The sequence below is a fragment of the Dermochelys coriacea genome, chromosome 22, assembly GCF_009764565.3.
Source record: "Dermochelys coriacea isolate rDerCor1 chromosome 22, rDerCor1.pri.v4, whole genome shotgun sequence".
Taxonomy (NCBI): Eukaryota; Metazoa; Chordata; order Testudines; family Dermochelyidae; genus Dermochelys; species Dermochelys coriacea.
Window position 1 is genome coordinate 6,011,812 of NC_050089.1, and position 15,399 is coordinate 6,027,210.

Genomic DNA, 15,399 nt, shown 5'->3' on the forward strand with positions numbered 1-15,399 from the left:
TGTTTACAAAAAATGTCCTTTTTTATTTAAAGAACGTGTCACAAAACCACAGACTCGTGTAATAATTGAAAAGTAACAAAGCCTTGGAAGAAAATTAGATCCTAAATTAGAATGTCCAAGATATTCATGATTTAAAATACGTGGCTGAACTTTCAGAGGTTCAGGACCTCCTGCTCTGGGATGCCTGGGGGCTCAGAACATCAGGATCTTTCCAGTGCTTTATAACATAATAAAGCCAGGGTTTATTTCCACCCCTCTCTTCTGTATTTTGTTTTAAGTAAAAGGAACGTGACACAGAAACTATAAGACCATCACCCTAAACTTGTGCCAAGGGACTGGCCAGGCTGCATCCAGACAAAGTGCACATCAACAGCACAGGACAGAGGAAATACACAGGCAGAATGTTAGAAGTAAGTGTAAATATTAGGAAATTTGGGGTAAAGGAAAATTCTCCCAGCTTCTTATGCAAATAACCAGAAAGCCAGGGAGGCTCCAGCCATAACACTAATTAAAAGCAGGGGCACCCATTGACTAGAAGGGGTTTCCTTTTTTTTTTTCCTCCCCAGAGGTTTGGGCTAGGGAGAATGGGGCGGAGCCTTGTGCCTCCACAGTTCCCTCCCTCACCTGTGCCTGCTTGCTCTGCGTCAGCCGCTCACCTGTATCCAGAGAGCGACAGGTGCGCTTGGGGCTGGAGTAGCAGGTAAAGTTCTGCGGGTGAGCGGACTGAGAGCTGGGCAGGGGAGAGCTAGGTAGCTGCAGCTTTTATGCTTCGTCTTTAGAGACCGCTCCCGGGATCAGGAGAATGAAGAAAGGGGGTCTCCTGAGTTGGGAATTTTCTCCATGTTTAGAGGAGTGGAGCAGAAGCCCTCTCTCTTATTCCCCCACCCAAGAGGGCTGCGCTCTGCTCTCTAAGCAGCCTGGGTCAGGTAGACGCTCCGGGATACAGTTCCGTGAGCAGGAGATTGCGTATCGCGGAGATGGGGGAAGGCTTTGCTCAGGTGAGCCTCATGCTAATGCCCTGCCCTTCCCTTCCCCTCTAAAGTCATAGCTTTCCCTATGGAGGGCAGGAGGTTCCCTCCCCTTGGATCCACCCCAATGTCCTAGTCTCCTGCACAAGCCCCCTCTATCCTCCTCCTTGGGTTTCAGAAAGCAGCAAATAAAAGAGCAAGCACGACAAGGCAGACCCCTGTGGTGTGGGTGCTCTGATGGTGACTCTGCCTGTGTGTGTGAGCCCTGCACTTCCTTTCTCCCCTACAGAGGGGTCCCTGGTCTGGGGAGTGTTTGGTTTGCTTTTGCTCTCGCTAACCTGGGGAGGTGGAACAGTGACCACCCCGTGTATGTAGTGGTAGCAAACTGATCAGGGAGTCTAGTGGTTAAAGATCTAGGAGCCTGGCAGCTAATAACTTACAAGAAAGAAACCTCTAAACAATGTTAGTCGGCTGCACTAACGTACCTCAGGCGAATGGCAATTGAAAGCTTTGGAAGCAGGAGAGGAAAAGACCAACTTTTCAATGACATTACAAGTAAAATGATACTTTCTGTCCTTGGCCACTTGGTCCTTGGACTTGCTGAGGATCTGCTCTGTCACTGGGCTAATGTAGCTTTATGATTCTCTTTCTTTAATCCTGATTCTTCTGCTCTGTCTTCAACCAAACTAATGAGATGGAGCCTTTTCTTCTAAAGCCTAGAACAAAATCTAGACCAGATCCATATGTTGTAGAGCTGCTGGTCTGAAATGCATTTGCCCTCAGGCACTCTCTCTGTAGCATTGTTCAGAAATGTGTTTTATTCTTTTACAGTAAGTGAAAAATAAACAAATGCTTCTAGAGCAAAGAATAGCAGCAAGATCAGAGTCCAGAAATAACTCTTATCAAAACTTGATACTAGTGGCAGACTTGCTTCAGCAAAAATTCTGATAGGAACAAAAAGGAAGGATAAAAAGTCATCCCCGTCATCTATTAAAATTGGTAACAGATCTCTTTTCTAGCATAAGATACAACATCTGATACAGAGTAAAACCCTAACTATGTACTGATCTCAAATGCTCATGGAAGAAAATTGCTAACAGCCTAAATTTCTCGGGTAGCATCTATGAGCAGGCTGCATGTGTGCACCCCCTTTCCCCAAAAGTGAATTTCAGGCATTTTAGATGTCAATTATATAATTAATTTGATTCATTAGGGTTTTTTTTTTTTTTTTTTTTTAAACTGAAGACTGGAAATTTTCAGAAGCAACTGTAGAAGGAAGGAAAGTTGCTCCACTGGTCTTGCAGATTTTTTTCATCAGCCTAATTAGTTTAAGTAATACCATAACTGTTCAAAACCATCACAATTCTCCCTGGGTGCAGCTGGAGGAAAGGGATATATGCAAACCTGTGATTAATAGCATGAAATTGTGCAAAGGGGAATATTAGCCTTACAGGGAGCACTAATGAACAAACAAATAGTTTCCCAAGGGGAGAGGTTGAAGTGTTTATATGATTATAGGTGTATGAGAGAATTTGCTAACGAATACGGCATCATCCCAACATCTAAATTTGATGTTGCACAAGGAGGATTTCAAGACAGGTAATGGGTGAATGGGGCAAGAGAAGGAAACAAGTTTAGGAACAACTTAAGTTTGTGTGAGTAGCTTTCTCCACACATCTCTTGTTGGTTCCTTTTATCATCTTTTTTTGTTCTCTTTATAAAAGTTGGGGGATATATTCTCACCATTTGTCTGTCTTCTCCCCCACATATTGTCCCACTGCATGAAGGTCCAGTGGAAGCACCTTTCCACCCTCCCTCCTAGAGCATCCAGGGATTTCCCTACACCCCCCCCCGCCACCCAGTTGTGGTGTAAACCCTGCCTGAATTTCCCCAACTCTTTTTTCCTCCTCCTCCCCCCAAGTGGTCAACTAGTTACATGCAGTGTTTCCAATTTCGTCACTGGTTGGAAATGTGAATTGGAATTGAAACATTAATACACATTTAAAAACATATACAGTGTATGATAAAATACTTTTACCTGAAAAAGTAAAATAAGTTTGAAAAGTATGAACAAAGACTAGCTTCTTCACATAGCTGTTGTGTTTTCTGACAATGCTGGCACATTTGTTTCAGCAATGTTGGCCAACATTATAATTTCAAATTATGATTTGTAAGCAAGATCTGAATGAGCTCCCCTGACAGCTAGTGATGAGCCAGGGGAAGGCTTCAGGACCAGACTATTTTTATGAACTCACCTACTCTGCCTAGGTATCCGCTTGGGCAGCACGGCTCTGTCTGCTGATCAATTTTGGCTGGTGTTGGGTTACAAATCACTTTAGAATCATAGAATATCAGGGTTGGAAGAGACCGCAGAGGTCATTTAGTCCAATCCTCTCCTCAAAGCAGGACCAACACCAACTAAATCATCCCAGCCAGGGCTTTGTCAAGCTGGGCCTTAAAAACCTCTAAGAATGGAGATTCCACCACCTCTCTAGGTAACCCCTTCCAGAGCTTCACCACCCTCCTAGTGAAATAGTGTTTCCTAATATCCAACCTAGACCTCCCCCACTGCAACTTGAGACCATTGCTCCTTGTTCTGTCATCTGCCACCACTGAGAACAGCCGAGCTCCATCCGCTTTGGAATCCCCCTTCAGGTAGTTGAAGGCTGCTATCAAATCTCCCCTCACTCTTCTCTTCTGCAGACTAAATTTATAACCCCAGCTCCCTCAGCCTCTCCTTGTAAGTCATGTGCCCCAGCCCCCTAATCATTTTTGTTGCCCTCTACTGGACTCTCTCCAATTTGTCCACATCCCTTCTGTAATGGGGGGACCAAAACTGAATGCAATACTCTAGGTGTGGCCTCACCAGCCCCAAATAGAAGAGAATAATCACTTCCCTTGATCTGCTGGCAATTCTCCTACTAATACATCCAATATGCCACTGGTCTTCTTGGCAACAAGAGCACACTGCTGACTCATATCCAGCTTCTCATCCACTGTAATCCCCAGGTCCATGACCCCCACATTTTGGTATTGAATGTGGGGGTCATGAAATGTTGTTGCTCTTATTGTATGAGGAAAGGGCAGCAAAACTGTCCTTAGCCTGCCCTGATTGAAGGGGTCACCCTCAATGCTTAATTTTTGCCAGGGCTGAGCCTTGGCAGTTCATAGATCCAGGCTTGCTACATCAGTTATGAAAGTAAAAACCTTGCTTGACCCCCAGCTCCTTTTTCATTACAAATTAAGCATTGGTCACCTGCAAGTGAACTGCACTCGTGAAGCAAGAGGTTTGGATGGCAGATCCCAGTGGGGAGAGGTGGGTGGTGTGGGACAGGGGTTTTGCTTGGCAGTATGGGCTGTGCCTAAGAGTCACAGGCACTATTTGACTTGCCTCCTCCCCTATTTAAAGATAGAGCTCATTAGGCTCCATAGTCTTTTTGTTTTGTTTTTTTTTAAGTCATCACTAGAGCTGAAATCATTAATAATCAGGTCTAAGTGCTTTTCTGTGGAAATGACAGTCCAGCCTGCACTCACTCTGTGGTTCTCCCACTGAGACCTGAAATCACTGAGTGCGAGGCAGAACTTCAAGAGAATGACTCGCAGAGGTCACGGTGGCAGCAGAAGGTAATGGTACAGGGCCATCAGCAGTGGAGTGAATGGTGGCACAACAAACAGCAGCAGCCAGAGTGAGTGACCAGAGCGAGTGGTGAGCAGCTGGACGAACGAGCATGATGCCTTCTCCCAGGGTGGGAGGTGAACTCATGCGAAAGCACCTCTGAACTCCGGGTCTTCACTGACCAAGGACATCAACTATGAGTGGGATGCAGTAGAGGGAGAATGGAGGAGCGTGTGAAAGGAATATTTGTTTGTTGGACTATGTTTTAGTGACTTTGCTCCAGAATGCTAGATTTGTGACTAAGAAACTTATATAAATACACATTTCCTAGTAAGCCAAGATTTAAAAAAAAATATATTGCTATCTCGAGAGGTCATTATCTTGGGGAGATTTTGTAATAAACATTTTTATTATAATTAATTTTAATGTAAGAACAGCCATACTGGGTTAGACCAATGGTCCATCTAGTCAGTATCCTGTCTTCCAATAGTGGCCAATGCCAGGTGCTTCAAAGGGAATTAACAGAACAGGGCAATTATTGAGTGATCCATCCTCTGTCATGCATTCCCAGCTTCTGGCAAGCAGAGGCTCTCAGGGCAAGGTGTTGCATCCCTACCCATCCTGGCTAATAGCCATCTAGTATCTAGTTCTTTTTTGAACCCGGTAATAGTTTTGGCCTTCACAATATCCCCTGGCAAAAAGTTCCACAGGTTGACTCTGTGTTGTGTTTTAAGAAATACTTCCTTTTGTTTGTTTTTTAAACCTGCTGCCTATTAATTTCATTGGGTGACCCCTAGTTCTTGTGTTATGTGAAGGAGCTTATTCACTTTCTCCACACCAGTCACGTCGTATCTCCTCTTAGTCCTCTCTTTTCCAAGCTGAACAGTCCCAGTCGTCTTAATCTCTCCTCCTATGGAAGCCGTTCCAGACCCCTCATCATTTTAGTTGCCCTTCTCTGTACTTTTTCCAATTCCAATATATTGTTTTTGAGATGGGGTGACCAGAACTGCACGCAGTATTCAAGATGTGAGCATACCATGGATTTATACAATAAAAGTGGAGGAGCTTGGATTGCCAGACCGATCAGCGAAGCCAATGCTGACAAACTATGTGAAAAGGCTGTAAAACACACATCCTCTGGACTGCATCGACATGCAGAAAGCCTTATAAGCCAGTCATTGTCAAAGCCAATTTTAGAAGTACTTAATAAGGTAGTTAAAAATGCTGGAGACACAATTTATTCAAACAAACATGGCTGTCACATCATACTTTCTCTTTAAGCAAGAGATACCACATTCTACACACTGGAGGCCAATGTGAAGTGCATTGTCATTTGTTAACTCTGAAGTTGGACACTGGTTCTGACCAAAGACCAGCAAATGCTCACTATTTTTCTGCGAGAAACTCAACTGACATGCTTAGAAGCATGTGGTGCAACAGTGAAAGACTCCACGGTTGAAAAAGTGAAGAACTCTCACCACATTCAGAAAATGTGCAAACATGGTTGATGAATGAATCAATTCAAATAGGCGTCAAGTATTAAGTCACTGAGTATGTTATCTTGATGTCAATCGTAGGTCAGTAGATGAATTTCTAGATGTTCAGGTTATAGAAGACACGTAGGCTGAAACTCTGACAACACTCGTCTTAGAGTTAAATGCTTGTAAATTGAACCTCAGAGAGATGGCTGCTTGTGAATTTGATGGAGCTGCAAACTTCTCTGGAAAACATAGTGAAGTACAAAGCTTGCTCAGAGAAAAGAGCAACTCTAAACTCTCCTATACAAACTACAGAGGCTGTCTACTCCAGCTAGCATTAGTACGAGCTACAGAATCTTCAACAGGCATTTAATATCTTCATTATACTCTTTTTTTTTCTCCCCCCAGCAAGAGTCCAAAAGGAAAAAGTCATCTTGGAAAATATAGACAATACACTGGGACTGAAGTTCAAATTAGTCCAACCTGGGAAAACCCGCTGGCTTTCTCATGAGCGATCCTTCGGTATTGTCTTTAAAATTACTTCGACCATTATTATTGGCTTTGGAAACTATCTTCCGAGATGGGATGGATCTAAGTAGTGAGGCTGGTGGACTGCTTTTGCTAGTAACTTCAGAGAAGACAACTGCCATTCTCTCTCCTGTAAGTCCACTGTTGAAACCACTTGGGTAATTATACAATGCCGTCCAGGTATTTGCTACAGTAGTAGTAGATCTCTGTCCAGCAATAGAAACTACACTTGTATCAATCAGAGATGTCTATTGAAAACACACTGGAAGAAGCAAAGACTTCAGTTCAGAAGTTGACTAATTAGGGCACTTACACTAACTCCTTAAATGAAGAGGACAAAAAGTGTGTAAGCCAGCTGAAAAAGTAAAGTATACAGACTTGATTCTTACATATCTACAACACCAACTTCTGGATTCTATCAACCTCTACGTAGCTTTTACAGATGCCTGTCTTATAAAACACTGACAGTTGAGTGGAGTGAGGCACTCCCTGCAATAGGGCTGCTATGTGACCAGGACAGAATAGAGAATTTGAACACAGAGTGGAATATCATACGATGAACAAATGTAGATTTAACTTCAACTTCTTCTTTATCATTGGTAGTAGTTCAACTTAATTTTTGTGTTATGTTTCCTGGGATGAAAGAAGTAGGAATTCATCTCTTTCTAGTCCCAGTCACAACAGCTATAGTTGAGCATTCTTTTTCCTCATTGGATAGAATTTTGTTCTGAAAGAAGTTGCCTTCTGTATGATCATGACCATATCATGAAGGACTAGAAGTAAAGTACTGGACACATGAGAAGCCACCAAAAATGAATGCACTGCATTCAAGAAGTTCATTAACAGAGTTGTGCAAAATTACAACAGGAAACCAAGATGAATGTAGACATAATGCTACATACTAGACTTGTGTAGCCAACTTTAATTTCTGAGATTTAAAAACATGAGTTAAATTTAATAAAATGGTTGTGAACCATTTTTCAATTTTTACTATGGTGCCATACTGTCTACCTTCACCCTAATGGTCTCACGCCTCATCGGTCCTCACTACTCCCTCTAATTTCAATTCCTGAGGAAAACACTGAGAGCGTCCCAGCCTATGAGGTTGCACTATACGCTGACAAAGAGGAACCAGACACTTGGTGGGAACATCTGGAGTATAGAAACTACATGGGGAAGGAAGGCCTCTTCTACTTCAGTTGCCCTAGTGTTACTACTCCCTGACGGCTGTGGAAAGAGGAGCAGTATCCTTCAGGGGCTGGAAGTAGGGAATAATACTGCACTGGCAACTGGGGGCTTGCAATAAATGAAGTAAGTGAGCCTGCCATGTGTAGCTGCCTCTTGTAAAGCAGAGGCCAAACAGAGCTGGTTTGTGAGCTAGGTCCTTTTTCCTGGAAGCTGCCATCTTTGCTCTAGAATCTTAGCTTTCACCTAACTTTTCTAATGCCATCTAGGAGTAACCCATACAGTGATGTCTTCCAGAGCCCGCAGACAGCCTGGAGCAACAGCCCCAAGAAGTGTGAAATGCTGCCACCCATATTAGCTCTGAGGAATGATGAGAATGTCCTTGTCAACATTAATTACTTCACTGTAGCTCAAAGCATGCAAAAAAGCAGTGGGATGACTCTGTTACCAAGATCTGTGGTGAGTGGCATCTCATAATCACCTCTCCAGTGGATGCAACTTAGTTTATGGATGGAGCTCGGGGGGGGAAGTGACACTACTCTTTTTCCAGTTGACTGGTCATCCAGTGAGTTGTTCATAAACAAGTGAACAAAAAATAACCCCTAGAACCGGCACAGGTTATTAACCATTATTCCTATAGAATAACTGTTGACTCGTCATAGAGTTTAAACCCAGAAGGGATCACTAGGTCATCTAGTCTGACCTCCTGTACATCACAGGCCACCAACACCACCCGGCCCCTGCACATTAAACCCAACCACTGAAAGTAGGCCAAAATATTACAGCCCCCAGAAGACTAGACTATTAGGTGCCACAGGCAGAGAGTAGGAGGGGCTGAGGTGCACCACTGCCCAAGGTCATTAAGTGATCTTACATAGATGATCCTGGCAAGTGACCTACACCCACATGCTGCACAGAAAGGTTTAAAACAAAACAAAACAAGCTCACTGCCAATCGGACCTGGGGAAAAATTCCTTCCCAACCCCACATATGGTGATCAGTTAGACTCCGAGCATATAAGCAAGAACAAACCAGCCAACCACCTGAGAGGCAGAATGCCCGGTGCCACCTCTGTCCCATTTCCAGCTGTTACAATTCCTGATGCTTCAGAGGAAGGAGGGTTTTTTTGTTTTGTTTTTTAAAATCCCAGAATACAGGGGCGGGGGGAAAGGAATCTCTTCCGGACTTCCATAGATGTCTGGCTGAAACTAACAAATTTATTGGAGCATAAGCTTTCGTGAGCTACAGCTCACTTCATCGGATGCATCCGAAGAAGTGAGCTGTAGCTCACGAAAGCTTATGCTCTAATAAATTTGTTAGTCTCTAAGGTGCCACAAGTACTCCTTTTCTTTTTGCGAATACAGACTAACACGGCTGCTACTCTGAAACCTGGCTGAAACTGTGGACCATGAGCTTTTAGGAACATAAGACATAAATGGGAAATGAACCCCAGGGCTGTTGAGCCCTGCCCACTACCATCACATGCAATCATGTCATACACTTGCACTCAGATTTGTTCAGCATGTAAATAATAAAAGTGTACTCATTTCTGGGGGCAGAGAAAGGGTGAGCAGCTCTCATATAAAAGGGATTTAGTTCTTTTTCTGTTAAGCTGCTGGCAATTAATGACCATCAATAGAGGTCACTGCCATCTGCATGGCTTCAAACCACGCACCTACGGAAATTCAAACTTTCCCTTTTATTTCTCATCTTTCCCACCCACCTTTGAACAAGTTTGCAGGTAAAGAATTGAGAGGCTCTTGGAAATCATACCCTCTCCCTAGTAAAGCACTTGCCTGAGGGGAATGAAATTGTGAGAGAATGGGAGGCTTTGTTGAGCTTTGGGTCCCCCTAGTAGATCAAAGGATCTCTAGTTAAACACTCCAGGTGTATTTCAATTAGTACCAAGTCTAATTACTGTATGTTTGGAACAGATGTGAACAGCGCAGTATTGCTATACAAATTCAGGTGAGCAGGAGTTGAAATAGTCCATTAACACCTAGGTTTGATTGGCTTTACTTTAGAAGCTGAATCAAACTGGGTGCTTGTTGCAAGAGATGCACTTGCACCAAGAGTGGCAGAACAGACACAAATCTTGTCTGAAACTTTCCAGCAGCTTTTGCTAGTGAAATGTATGAGTGAGCTAAATTCATGTTGAGGTTGGAAGACTGCCTGTAAATCACTTGAATTAAATGTCCAGCAGTTCCCTTAAGACTGCTAAAATGATCCTTCTAACGCCATGCACACACACAAGAGCCATAGGCACTGTTCTCAACCCGACATGGTACTCCCATCAACACCAGTGTAGATCTGCTGTAGGGCATGGTCTGTATGTGAACCTACGTGCATGATTTTCATATTCTGAGTGAGATGGGAGCATGCGGAGTGGGTCTCTGTAAGCTATTTGCTACAGTGGCATACTGGACTTTGGACTTTATTTTTCACTGTACACAGCCAGGAACCAGACAGATTGTGCAAGATGAAGTGTTATTGACAGGCTAAAAGAAACTGATTCAGGGAGGATATGTGCAGCTGTCCAGTAAAGCAGATGAGACCCTTGGAAATCTCCAGAGGCTCCAAACTTGGCCATGAAGAGGTCATCTGAGGCAGTTCTGGTGAATTGGAAGAAGCAGGAGAGAAGCCTAATGACCCCGGGGAAAGCTGAAGCTGCTGCATGACAGTGCTGGGTGGGAGGAGAAGGGTTTGCATTTCACTAAATGGTGGGCGGGGGGAACAAAAGATGAGATGTTTGCCTGAGTGATCTATCTTGAGATGGGAGGAGTGTTCCAAAGTGATCAGGAATGTGGAGTGAAATGGAACGGGGAGGGGCCAGAGGGATCAAGGTGTCAGGAGAGGAGAGGTAAAGGAGAAGGGCAGAATTGGGGCAATTGACTCTGGTGGTGGCAGAAGAGGGGGTGAATGTAGGACTGAGTCGTAGAGCAAGGAGGTGGGAGATGGGGAAGGGCAGAGAAAGTGGAACTGGTGGTGGGAATATAAGAGAAGGAGGGCAGCTGGAGAAGGAGGAGGTGCAGGGAGCAGGAAGAGACTGACCCAGAAGAGATGCATTCAGAAGCAGGGGTGAGCAGTAGCTGGCTATGTCCAGACACTGCTAATTCCTTGGGAGAACGGGCAACAGCACAAGAAACAAACTGAGCTGTGAAAGTGATCAGAATAGAAGCCCAAGGTCAATGATTAAGGCGACTAATAGCATGATACTGTAATAAACAGGCAGTAGTGCAAAGTTCGGTAATTAAAGTGAGTGGAGAAGCAGGTATGCGATGGAACAAGCAGGTAAACTGACTAATAGAGTAAGGAGAAAATCAAGTAAGGGCAAGGCAATTTCTGAAAAAGCAGCCTCTAATTTTGGGTGCTCAAGGTGAGATGCCTTGGGCCTGTCTCTCAGGAGATATTGAGCACCCACCGCTCCATCTGAAGTCATTGGGCGTTTTCGCTTATGTCTAATGTGGTAGTGCCAAGGACCCTAGACAAGGATCAGGGCTCTGTTGTGCTTGGGACTTTACAAACAAATAACTCAGACCATGGAGCACTGGGATTTAGACAATAGGCAAACGGTGAACGATGAGAAAAGGTAAAAGGTAACAGCAGAGACAAGTGCATTCAGGCATGTTTGTATTCCCAGTGGTTACATATTCCAGACAGGTTACTGTGCCCTATTCCCTGCTGCAGAGTAATCAGAACAAAGACTCTGCAGGGAAATGCTTAACAGCCTATTGCTTTTTTGTGCTCACCTGAGTCTCTATTGACATTGGCACACAAACACTGCAAGCAGTTCTGTGCTGTGCAGGATGAGTCAGGACACATGATCATTCTATTAGTCTCAGGGTGGGGTCAGTCACGTGGGAAAACGTTAGTCCTATCTTGGTATGCTTAAAAATACACTGAAGATCATTTTCTACTCTCCTACAAATGCATATTGATTCTGGAACAGGTTGTGCACAGTCTGTTTAACAGGGCACAGATGTGGCGTTAACATTCCATGCCTTGATGTGTCTGTGCATCTATTAATTATGATGAGGTGATAACATTCTGGCAGCACCCATTTTATGGGGCACAGCTTTAATTGCCATTAATGTCCAGCTGCTAGAGCTCTCATACAGGCTTATTGTGTGGTCATCTATTTACCCAGAAATCTTGTATTTTCAGCCATCTCCATGGTGTATATGTATGTGGCCTCTTTATAGCAATTTGGGTAGGTGGTTGGTGTGTCTCCAAGGAAAGAACATGCTTATTACATAAAACTGTTGGATTGTACCAATATTGATGGTAAAGAATTCTCTGTTTGGCTCATTAAACACAAAATGCAAATGTACTCATTTGCCAATAATCTCTTCCCTTCAGCCATGGAGTGAGGCAGCTCTTTCATTACTTTTGTAACAGCTGTCCACAACGTTGCTGTCAAATATGCAGGAAAATAGTATTTTATTGAATGGGCTTATTCCATTCTAGGAGTAAATATCCTCGTAGAAGAGCTACTTGCAGGGATAGCAATATATCTTTATTGGCAGCTCCTATCTGGTGGTTTTGTAGGAATAGAGCCCAGGACCTCAGCAATGGAAGCAAAGTCCTCTACCTCTTCAGCTGAAGAAGTAACTGTACAATAAACAGTAAGAAAACTAGAGGCAGCACTGAACAACGATCATAACGCTCAAGGCTTGTCTACGTGAGAAAGTGACACTGGTTTAACTGATTTATACCAGTGCAAGGCTCTCTGTGAATACCTTTAGTTCGGTGTAAGGGTGGCGTATTTTGCTCTACCTTAAGTTGATTGGGGACACGTTTAAGTTAAACTGAAATAAGCGTCCACATGGGGATTTGCACTGATTTTGTGGTATTAAGGGTGGGGCTTTCCAGAAAGATAATCTAGACAGGTGCTGTGAAGCTCTTGTTCACCTCGGTTGGAGTACTGTGTCCAATTCTGGGTGCCACGCTTTAGGAAAGATGTCAGCAAATTGGAGAGAGTCCAGAGAAGAGCAACAAAAATGATAAAAGGTTTAGAAAACCTGACCTATGAGGAAAGATTTTAAAAACTGGGCATGTTTAGTCCTAAGAAGACTGAGGGAGGATCTGATAAGTCTTCTTCAAATATGTTAAGGGCTGTTAAGAAGAAGATGGTGATCAGTTGTTCTCCATGTCCACTGTAGCTAGGACAAGAAATAATGGACTTATCAAGGGAGATTTAGGTTAGATATTAGGAAAATCTTTCTAACTATAAGGGTAGGTAAAGATCTGGAATAGGCTTCCAAGGGAGGTCGTGGAATCTCCGTGACTGGAAATTTTTAAGAACAGGTTGGTCTAGATTTACTTGGTCCTGCCTCAGTGTGGGGGGCTGGACTTGATGATCTCTGGAGGTGCCTTCCAGCCCTACATTTCCATGATTCTATGCCCAGCCCGTTGGAATAAAGAATTGCTCCTGGAAGCACCTTAAGCACTGAACACCACAGGTTTAATTAAATTAATTTAAAAACCAATTTAAACTAAGCCAGTGCAACTTTGCCATTTAAACAAAGTCTCAGCCAGTCAAAGCCCTACAGTGATGCAACTATTTTAAAATCTTAGCCCCAGACATCCTCTACATGATGGGAAACCCACATGGGACCAGAATCTTTAGAAGGATATTGTGGATTTTTGGCCGTGTTGGTTGGTTGGTGTTGTATTACCGTAGCACCTACGAGCTTCAGTCATGAGCCAGGACCCCATTGTGCCAGGCACTGTATAAACACAGAACGAAAAGATGGTCCCTGCCCCTGTTGAGTAGTGGACTGGAAAGGGCCCTAAAATGTGAGGATGTTGAGTCCTCTGCTGGTGCTTAGAGCTCTCTGCACAGATGGTCTATGTTTCTGCACTGCCTCCTAGGCCCCGCTACCCAGCTCCATAGCAACACAGCTCTGATGGAGCCAGGCTGCTGGGAACTTTCCAGTCAGTGCCTTGGAGAGCCTATACTAATGGTATTTTGTGTGAAATCCCTGTGGAGTTCGTGAGCTGTGGGGATGGGAATGGTGAGTTGCAAGGTCAGATCCAGCTCTGAACTCTACAGTTCAGCCCCATCTCATCATCACTTGCTATTGAAATAAACTAATTCAAAGTAGCAAGATATATATGGCTGCTGCTTACTATTAAATGCAAGTCTCTTTTTGAGAGAAAGAGAGAGAGACTCTAATAAACAGAAGAGAAACATTTGGGTGCATTGAGTTTCAGCTTCAGCTATTAATTAAAAAAGCCTAATTGATCATCCTGGCACAGCTGATCAGTAATTATGCCAGATGGTCTTCCTGACATATGCTCAAGGCTAGATCAAATAGCTAACAGTTTCTTCACCTTGTTAAGCAAACTAGCAAAAGGCAAACAGGAACATACTGTATTTAATTGCTACAATTCTCCTAGGAAACCAATCCCCTGATTCACCTAAGTAACTGGATGTGCATATGCTCCGTGACTAAGTGAAACACTGGGACTCTCAACTTGCTGTTCTCTGTGTTAACAGGTGAAAAGTTCATTCTGTGATATTGAAACTGTGGTGCTATATAATAAAGCATGGTCATACATCAGATTGTCACTCAAGATCTGTAACTGTATTATCCCTCCTGTCACTCTGTATAAACTGAGGGATCTGTTTTACACCTTTCTTTTTTTATCCCTAAATCTTACTGTACTTCATTCTGTCTTTTGAAATCCTCTTTTCCCCCTCTGTTATAACCCCAACCCTTGTCCATCTCTTGCTTTGACTGCTGCAACTGCCTCTTCTCTGGACTCTCCACATCCCATTTTGTGCTCACTCGAGTCTATCCAAAATGGTGCTGTCAAAATCATCTCTCTCCCCCACTCCGCCCTCCCGATGATCTTACTGCTAGTGTTTCTTTGCATCTCTTCACTACCTTCCATTCATGCACCAAGTTCAGACTTGTCTTTACCTTAAAGAGCTATGACCTGCCTATTTACAATTTTGCTCTCATTCTTCCTCTGTTCCTAACCATCCTCTTGGTCTTTTGTTTTGCAGCTAGTCAGAACTTGCCATGCCAAACACAAATAGAAAGCTGACCTCTGAAATCAGTTCTCTTCTTAATCTATCATCTCCATTTTCAAAAGAATTCTGAATTGTACACTTTTCTGTGCCTGGTTAGGATCTTGATGCAGAGTATCTTACAAATAAAATTAATTATACATTTAACCTGTTGCTTGGTTAGCGTTCACAGGCTAAATCTGATTTTCTTAGACTACATCAGGATGCTCACTGAGCCTCTTGGACAAATCATTTTCAGTTGATGTGCTGTCTTAAAAACACTTCATCAGTCATGTCATGTTTTTGCTTCCAGATCAGATGACAATTTTTAATTGTGGAATGACGCTGTTATGAATTTCTGAGTGAATAAGTAGTGCTGAAATTCACAAAACTTTTGGTATTCGCAAACATTCTCACAAATACCCAGCCGTTTTCTGAACACTTGTGGGTAATTAACAAAAGACCACATGGTTCGTAATAAACAGAGTTTGGTGTGTTTCATCATGGAAATATTACTCTTTTTCTCTCCCTCCCCACTAGAACTAGTCAATAGTAAGGATGCCTGTGATGCAACATATGTAGAAGGACCAGTTCATTGCAGTGAAT

At 43.3% G+C, this 15,399-nt stretch overlaps 1 protein-coding gene across 3 annotated transcripts in view; it reads left to right on the forward strand.

Moving 5' to 3' along the window:
• The first annotated feature begins 561 nt into the window (after positions 1 to 561).
• The window catches only part of LOC119846740 (transmembrane protein 45B-like), a 30,397-nt gene continuing 15,559 nt past the window's right edge, over positions 562 to 15,399 (forward strand). Inside the window, exons 1-2 of one of the 3 annotated variants that reach the window (XM_043501040.1) lie at positions 734 to 998; positions 14,178 to 14,277. The gene's annotated coding sequence lies outside the window, so the exon portion shown is untranslated. Of the gene's footprint in view, positions 701 to 733; positions 999 to 14,177; positions 14,278 to 15,399 lie in introns of those variants that run through there. The other 2 variants (XM_038380774.2, XM_043501039.1) reach the window with 2 other exon arrangements.